Raw genomic sequence first — 8994 nt, forward strand, 5'->3', positions numbered from 1 at the left:
TAAACGCACCATTTGAGTTTTGTAAAAGTCCCAAACACCTTCAAATTTTCTTTAAGTCGCTTAAATTTTCGACGATTTAGAACTTTTCTCATCGGAAATCGCCCATTGTAAAAGCGTAGTACTCTTCCACTATTTTTATTTCATTCAAAATATTCTTGAATCATGTCTGTTAACACATTATTATCCATGATGAACACCAAAAAGTATAAAAATATTATTGGTTTCCACTGCCTACTTTAAAAAGTACATTATTTGGCGAATATCTCATAAACGGTTGATTTTAGGCATATGGTACTAAACTCTTTTAAAAGGCAATTAAACAAAAAATCCAAAAGTGGTAAAATATACACGGTGTTCCATTAAAAAAAATAAAGTTAATGATACTTCCGGTAAAACAAAAAACAGCATTAATTTGGAATCTATCTCAAACGATAGATAACAAAAAATGTTCAACTTTGTTCTAAGAAATATTGTCATAGATTTAAAAATAATGGAGTTATAGCTTGGGACCTTTTTCATAATACAGCCTGAATGAATTTGTAAAATAATTAAAATAATTGTTCTTTTTCTGTTTCTGTGTCACTTACACAATAGAATGCAGTTACAACTAGAAACTACATAAAATAGTAAGTTTATAACTGGTACTATAATAAGATTAATTACGATCACGTAAAACGTGTTGAAACGATAATTGTCTCACAAAAGTTAAATGACATTCTAACTAATATTTTAACGTAAAATATCACATGAAACATAATACCAATTACAAAAAGTTAAATGTGGTTTTTAATTAATATAACCAAGAAAGCGGCCAAATAGGCATAATTCGATTGTTTTTTAAGCTAATACAAGTTACTTCAAACTCGATTCATGAAATTGGTTCTTCTTTTTAAAGTTTTACATTAATTAAAAACATTTTTTATGCAAATATTGTTTCGTTTATTTAAATTGTATTCAATATTAATATGCCGTGTGTAAATATGCGACAAATGAGCGAGCAAATAGATATATGGATGCAAACAAGCAACAATTAATTGAATAAAATTAATAATTGAGTTTGGAAACATGATTAGCAAGTATTTGTTCAAATTTGTATTTATCAATCATTCGAGAAACACTTGTCCCAAAAACGAAATTATAAAAATGAATAATTCATAATCTCCATGACAAAAACTTTCTTCACTCAGCAAATCCCCGAAATTAGAAGTTGATCAATTATTCAATGGAAAGACAATCGCTCCCAGTGACTTGTCAATTTTTCCATTACCCAAGCAATCCGTCACTGTCAATAAACAATGGCCCTTTTTTAAAAAACGAACTTTTAAAACTCAAGTGCAGTGGATGAGATGGCGAGAAGCCACTTCGGAAAACTCGAAAGGAAGATAAGTTCAAGATGATGATAGATCATATAATAATAGCCATATTTAAAAACGCGTTAAGATATGCCGAGAGGCTCGCAACCTGCCCTCTCTTTCAACAACATGACGCTCCTGCAAAACTGGAATAATGAATAAAAATGCAAAAATCACCATATCATTATAAGCTGATTTACATTCCATGTTTTCCTAATTTAGTTTGACGAGACCTAAATTCGTTACGCTTTCGAGAAGAATCAACACCTGACTAGTTGGAGTTAAGCTCATTACGGAGCTTTAACTACCATTTTTATGAAGAGAGTGCTGTAAGCTGACTTGTTTGCGGTGACGGATTTTACTCTTTCGATCAACACTCGCAAAAAACTGATTTCTGATTTTAAGCAGCTTTTCACTGAAAATGTACGCTAACGACAAAGCAACGAAATAATTTTCACTTCTTTTTTAGCACACGTAAATTTCCCACCCTACTAAATAGTAATCCCGTTCATTTTGATTATCAATAATTTTTCAATATTTTTCAATATTGTCTAGCCCGGCGCATCCACCATATTGAACAAATTTAAATTTCCAATAATTTTGAACTTTTAATAAAAATCAGAATACAGTATAGCAATAATTTTACGCAACATTGCAAAGTCCATAAGTTGAAACAGTGCAATCAATAGGGTTTCCGGAAGTAAGAGAAAGACGAACTATACTGCGGGAATCGAAACAATTTGTTGTTACTATACTTACGTATAGAATCTATCTTGCCTCCTCGTATATAGTTTTGTATATCTATTACTTTCCAACTCATAACAGAAGCAATGCTGCGTAAAATTATTGTTTTACGGTATGTACAAAAATGTAGTTTTTTATAAATTAAATTTTTATTACAAATATTAAAAGTTACAATTACTTGTTAAATTACTGTAGGTATTTATTTAATGGCAATAATATGCTATTTAAAACTACTTAATAATTTACTTAATAGTAAATGTTAGCGACAAAATATTTTCCTGTGCCTGTCACAAAGTTTGCAATAGTTGTTTTTATTTAACTAAACAAAAACAAAAAAATATAAAACTAAATTTTCAAAATATGTGTATATTAACACTGCCAGTTATTTTGTAATTAAATGACTTATTATGTATCATACTATATTTATTACAAAATTTCTATTTCTTTTCCAAAATCGTTACTAAAGTTACTAAAATAGTAAATTATAATACGTTTTTGTGTACTGTTAGTTGCAAACATTGGGGGTTGTCAAATTATTCTCTTAACGTAAACATAAGCATATAAAAACATAATCCTATTGCTAACATGTATCTGTTTACAAGTATTGTTTTTTTTTTTTTCGCGGTGTTCTATTATGCGTTTTATGAACGAGATGGTACAAATACTAGTGAAACGAGCAATATAACGAGTAAACTGTCAATTGTGAACTGTCATGATGATAATTAATAATAACATAGCCACCAAAAATAGTTTTGCACAAATTTTGTCTAAATTTCCGATTTCGGAAAAAAAATAATATGCACCTAGCTATCTACTAAAATCATTTTTCATTACTCTTGTGTTTTATTTACTAAACACAGATTCGTAATGAAAAACACGACTTTAGTGCTTTTATACATAAAAACCTATTAATATTTTTTACTCGTCTCTCAAAAATGAAAAATAATATTTTGAATATTAGAAATATTATTTTTGGAAAAAATTATTATGTATTAATGAGGAGCACATTATATTTCAGTGTCGGTTCTATTCAAGAAAACTTTTTAATATTTTTAAAACATTATCATTTTTTGGCTATAAAATAGTAGGTATATTAAAAAACAAGTGTTACAAATCCACGACTATCACAATGAGAAGTTGTAACATGCATTGTTTTTTTTTCTATTAAGCGCATTTTAAAGTAAATTATTATTATATTTGACAGTTAAAATTTTTGACATTTAACGTATGCGGTACCTACTATCTATTTCAGTTGATAGTAGAATTTGATAAACAGGGTTTTTAGCGGTTTTACCAAAGTTGTGTTGACTCTCGTAGCCATGATTTTTTATTTTATTTTTTAAAGGTGGCAGTGCTGTTTTTTTCTGTCACATTGAAATTAAAGGTTATGTACGATGGTTTTGGAGTTTAACAAAATTTTAAGGCACAATCGCGTGCTTTATTCAGAACATTCAAGTAATAAAATACATTTTAAGCCGAAGCTTGTTTTTGGGTGAAACAACAGTGAATAACTCCCGATTACCTCTGATAAAAAAGTGTCTATCAAGTTAAAAGTTGGGAACACCAAACCCAAGTCCAAGAATTTTGTTCAAAACGTTGATCAAACGTCTGATATGAAAGATTTGTAAGAAGAAAAGCATATTATTAGAATCTGTTAATCATGTTCATGGTGTTTGTGGCAGTTATCAATATACAAATAAAACTTTTGAATGTTGCACAAAAGGTKGGTTCTTCTTAATAAATCAAAGATCATTATTGATAATAATAAACATTTTAGCCACACCCATAGTTTTAATTAACAAAATTGTTATGAAACAATTGCACCTTGTACAAGAGTAATGTGCCTCACAACTTATTGTTTCCAACTGAAACGCAGTTGCCTCAAGGAAACCCTTAGTGGTGCAGTGGTTTAGTTGATTGACTAAAAATCGGAAAACCCTCCAATATATTCCGTAGATATTTAACTTATACTGGATAACAAGATTGTTTTATTACCTTTTGGTAAATTTCAAAGGTTTGTTAAGGACTAATAGTTAACAATCACAAATTTAGTTTTGTGCTTCAGTGATAGGAGTTTGTGATACAACGTGTTTTGGTGTTGGTATGTTGGAGGATTAGCATAATAATTCTTTATTGACGATAGTTCTGCAGTTCATAAAATCATTTAAAAGAAAATTTTGCTCCTATGAATAAGGTCACAAGCCGGCCTATTTAGGGGGAAGCAAACCCAAGTTGATCCTTTCTTTGGTTTTGAGCAAGAACGAATATTGTTGGATAAAATTTCCGGATTCTACTGACGTTGCCTGCAGATGCTTYTATTTGAGTTGATCATATCTGATAGATTTGCAATTACCTTTTATGAGTAAATTCTTCAAAATAAAAGTATTTTTCTTATACCTTTGAGTTATTTAACCAAAATTGGAGCTCAATAAAACTCGTTCAAATACTATTCAAACACTCATGTTTTGGATTATTTTAAATATCCAAATGAAATAGGATGTATTGTAGTCCCTTCGGTTTCCGCTAACGAGCACATTAAAATCAATTTAAATAAATAAACTCAAGATTTACTAATTAAAACACCAGCTGTTGGTAGATTGTCAGTAAATGTCAAAATGCTGTCAAAAGTGATCAGTGCATTTGTCAAGGTTACTTCGTTGTGCATGAAAGTTGAGTACACTCGTAAAGTGTGACCTTGAGAATTCTACTATCCATTGAAATATAGTATACATTGCTAGAAAATATTTAAATTGCATTAGTGTCGGTGAAATACGTCGAACAGCAATTTCTCACTTAAAAACGACAGTCAAAGCCAAAGTATTGCATAAAACGTCGCCAAAAAACAGTTTCACAAAATTGCATTTTATGCAACTGTTTTCAGTTACACAAAATGCCATTGTGACACCAAAATACAAAAATAAATAAATACACTACAATAAACCATACAATTATTTGTTATAAAAACAACTTTTAAAACATATCTTAGAGAGCTTCTGCCTAATACCTTCCTTGTCATGCCGCACCGTTATATTCTCTTTTTTTCATAGTCTCAGTTAATGCATATTAGGTATGTATAAAACAATTATTAGGTGCTTAACCCTAAATCCTTAATTTTAAATACCAGTAAGACCACAAATTCAAAACAAGGTTTTCGTATAAATTATTCTAGGAGTTCATTTTTATACCTACGAATTTCTATTGCAAACTCTGCTACAAAAATGTTCAAGGTGTATTAGGGCGCCTTAATGAAATTTCCTCCGCCATTCTCGGACTTCATTCCCGTTCCAAAATCAAATTTTGAATCTTTGAAGGTGCGGTATCGTTAATTACCATAGGTCGTATTGATTCGTTGCTGAAATAGCTTTCACAAAGCGCTTGTTTTATTATTTCGTCAAGTGTCAAACGGAGAATATTGCATCGGATAAGTAGTTACGTTCCGCCTAAAGAAAGGTCCCACCTCATGAATTATAATTGACTGATTTTGGTGCTCTTACGCAGACACCGCACAGATCAAACGATCGTTTTAGCACTTTCCAGCATTTTTACACAGCGGCACACTTATCTCCCCGAGGAAAAGCTTCCAAGAAACGTTGACAAACTGCCAAGAAATATACCTAACAACCTAAGAAAATCGCTGGGGAAATTGCAAATATCATGCGTTATACAACAACAATCGTTGCTTCCACACGTATTATTGATTGCACGATATTTTATTTTGTTCTTTTGCAAACCGCATTCAATTTGGTAAAACGCATCGGAGCTTCTTTTGCATTACGTCAGTGCAATTTAATCGCAAAAAGTAAAGCAAACACCCCACAGTAATTGAATTAAAGTAACCAGAGTGTTTAGTTAGTGAACCGATATGTTGCAAGTGGTGCTTGATGGCGTTTGCCACGTTTCAAAGACTTTCTAAAAACAGCTTATGATGCTTTTCGACGGCTCTGTCTCCTGTCATTTCAATTTGTCTGCGGCACCTAACAATCAGATAAAATCTCTTCAAAGAGTGCTGAAATATTAGCAGTTCTCTATTTAAAAAGACAATTTTTTATTCCCTGAAATTACGACTAACTGTTCAATTTAAAAATTTTACGATGACTCGACAAAAGACCCATTTGCGTTTTGCGTCAAACAATATTGTCAATATCATAAATTCAATGCGAAAATTGGGAATAAGTGGAAAATGTAAAGAGAGATTACAGATTGGGATATGGCGAATGAGCTTTTAGTTTAAACTTGCCAGCGTTGCTACTTTTTTGCAAAATCGATAGATTCTCTTTTGACGTTATTAATTTTTTTACAACAACACTAATTTCTAGCGAAACATTATAATTGATGGCTTTTTATGAAAGTGTAAATTAAACTGAACTAGAAATTTGCACTCGTGCGTAAAAACCTGTATGTTCATACAACTCCATAGGGATGAGACTAATCTGTCCATCAAATTTGATGATGTCCTTTATCCAACCTAATTAATAATCTCTTTCCGTGTTATAGAAAGCGTTTAATTGCTCCCAGCTTATGTTTGTATGACAAATACATAAACAGGTTTTAGATAATTTAATCATCGAGAACCATATTTAGACAATGTACAGAGCACCTATTTTAAAATTTTATAACAACTAAAACATTTTCTTGCGTAAATAAAGAAAAAGCCTCCCAAACACAAGTAATCTTATTTAAAAATTATCAGATAAAAAAATCCAAATTTAGAATCACAATTTGAAGTTTATTGAAGCAAAAGCAAAAACAACTACAACACATTAAACAACTCAAATGACATGTTTTAGTTTCAAAAGTTTCTCTTTAAAAATAAATTGACTGCAAAAAGTAAAAGATTTCTTAGATAAATTGTATCTGTTTTCTGTTGAATTTTTAAAATCTTATTTAACTTTACTCTAACCAAACACTAATCCTTTTTCAATCGTAAAAAATCTTATTTAATTGTACAAAGTTCTCAATATGCAACGCAGTTATTTACGTATTTCAGAGCTGTTAAAGTTATAACGACCACGGTCGTTATGGCCCTTAATAGCACTTAGTACGTACAACGTTTTCTGTCGTACTAAATTACCATATTTAAAATAATTAATTTTCAAATTCTAAAAATGTCAATATTTTAAGTTTTAAATTGCCAAAACTGGCAATAAGCCGGACGTTAAAGAAAGACGGACAGTTTAACCTCTTAAAAGCCCCATGTTATTCACTGCTTAACGATTGTAAATTGTTGAATGCTATTCCTACGATAACAACATAGAACGACTATTTATTTAACATCTGATTATTTATTGTAAAAAATATAAAACAAATAACAAATATCATTTTTTTCGTTTTCACTAGTACTAGTTTGGAATATGTACAAATAATTTCAAGTTTAAATTCTCTTGCTTAAATGTGTATTAACTTTAAGAGATTAATTTCTAAATTGCTTCACGTATTTTTTAGTCACATCAACGTCTTTCTTATCTTTTCTGAAATAGTACATTTTATGCGAAGTGGAAAATGTGTCATTACCCCAAGGGTTCAGAGAAATAGTATTCTTTTATTCACAATCACATTTCTTTAAATAATAAATTATCTGTTTTTTTGTCAAAGTTGGTGCACTAAAGTCGCAATGTCAACAAATTGAGTTTTTGACATTTAATGGACTCATAACCTTGGTAATAACCTTGGTAATACACGAAATGTAGTGATAAATTTCCCGACTTCCAAAAGGTTAGGAATCGGCATATTATTATACAGGGTGTATAGAGTAGAGAGTACCTCTTAGTGTATGTAAAAATATACAAAAAAGTTTTTCAAAATATTCCCCTTTTAACTTTGTTCAATACGGCAGCAACTGCATTTCGCACCTTTACAAACCTCATTTGAAAGCTTTGCTATGATATGCTAAATTAGGTTTCTATGAGTAATTGAAAAATCAATAATCCCAGTAAAATTTTAAAAGTAATTGATAAATGCAACTTGCATTCTCCGTCACCAACTAATAAAACGGAGCATTTCAAATTTTGCTCAAAAATTTATAACCTTTATTGACTAACAACTAAAAAAAAATTAAAAATTTTCTACCTCCAACATTGATACATGTTTCCACCATTCTGGTGGTATGTTATGTTGTTCTCCACAACATTTCGTCGTTGGCCCCAGTGGAAATATGATTTTACAAATCGTCAAAATTCTTGGAGGCGTCTCATAGACCCTATTTTTCATATACCCTCAAACGAAATAGTCCACTGAGTTAAAATCTGGACTTTTTGCGTGCAAAAGCAAATGGACCACCGCGACCCATCTACTTATTTTTGTAATTTTTATACAACCATTCTCTTACCGTTCGCTCCCAATATAGTGCAGTCCCATCTAATTGGGTCCACATACTGGCTTTTAGTAATATTCTTGCCTCATTGCCGTTTTTTTTTGACCAAAATTTGCAAAAATAAAATCTATTTCTATTATTTTTTTACCCTGCGTTAAGGCTACTTTTTCAAAAAAAAAATTATTATTATTACACATAGCAGTACTCGTAAAAAATAAATGACAACATTCACAGCCTTTATTTGAAAATTACTTAATGCAAAGTATGCATCTTCAGACCTCGATATCTTTGTAAGAAAAAGTCATCGATTTTATTTAATTTTCTCTTACTCCTGGTAAGATTTCATACTACGCTCTGAACTCAAAATGCCTTAATTTTGAGACACCCTGTAGTGATTGTAAAAAAAACAAATTTTTACAGTAGACATTTGGAGATTTAAGATAACCTTAAACATTTTTTTAATACTCCGTTTTCTCATCACAGTAAAATTTCTTTTACCGCCATTGTCACTCTTTCTATTACTTTGCTTTTGGTATTTTGATAAAATTTAATAAGTTTGATAAATTTTATTTGGTCAATACCATGTTT

General features: G+C 30.4%; 1 protein-coding gene and 1 long non-coding RNA gene across 6 annotated transcripts in view; one reads left to right on the forward strand and one right to left on the reverse strand.

Moving 5' to 3' along the window:
• The window catches only part of LOC123006935 (tolloid-like protein 2), a 61205-nt gene that overhangs the window by 44354 nt on the left and 7857 nt on the right, over window positions 1-8994 (reverse strand). The window lies entirely within an intron of this gene.
• Window positions 3972-4397, forward strand: LOC123006938. Its single transcript, XR_006412846.1, has 3 exons — window positions 3972-4110; window positions 4162-4197; window positions 4248-4397. It is a non-coding gene; the product is annotated as an uncharacterized LOC123006938 (long non-coding RNA).

The sequence above is a fragment of the Tribolium madens genome, unplaced genomic scaffold (genome assembly GCF_015345945.1).
Source record: "Tribolium madens isolate multiple individuals breed KSU strain unplaced genomic scaffold, Tmad_KSU_1.1 Scaffold_3;HRSCAF=73;Tcas5.2_LG2, whole genome shotgun sequence".
Taxonomy (NCBI): Eukaryota; Metazoa; Arthropoda; class Insecta; order Coleoptera; family Tenebrionidae; genus Tribolium; species Tribolium madens.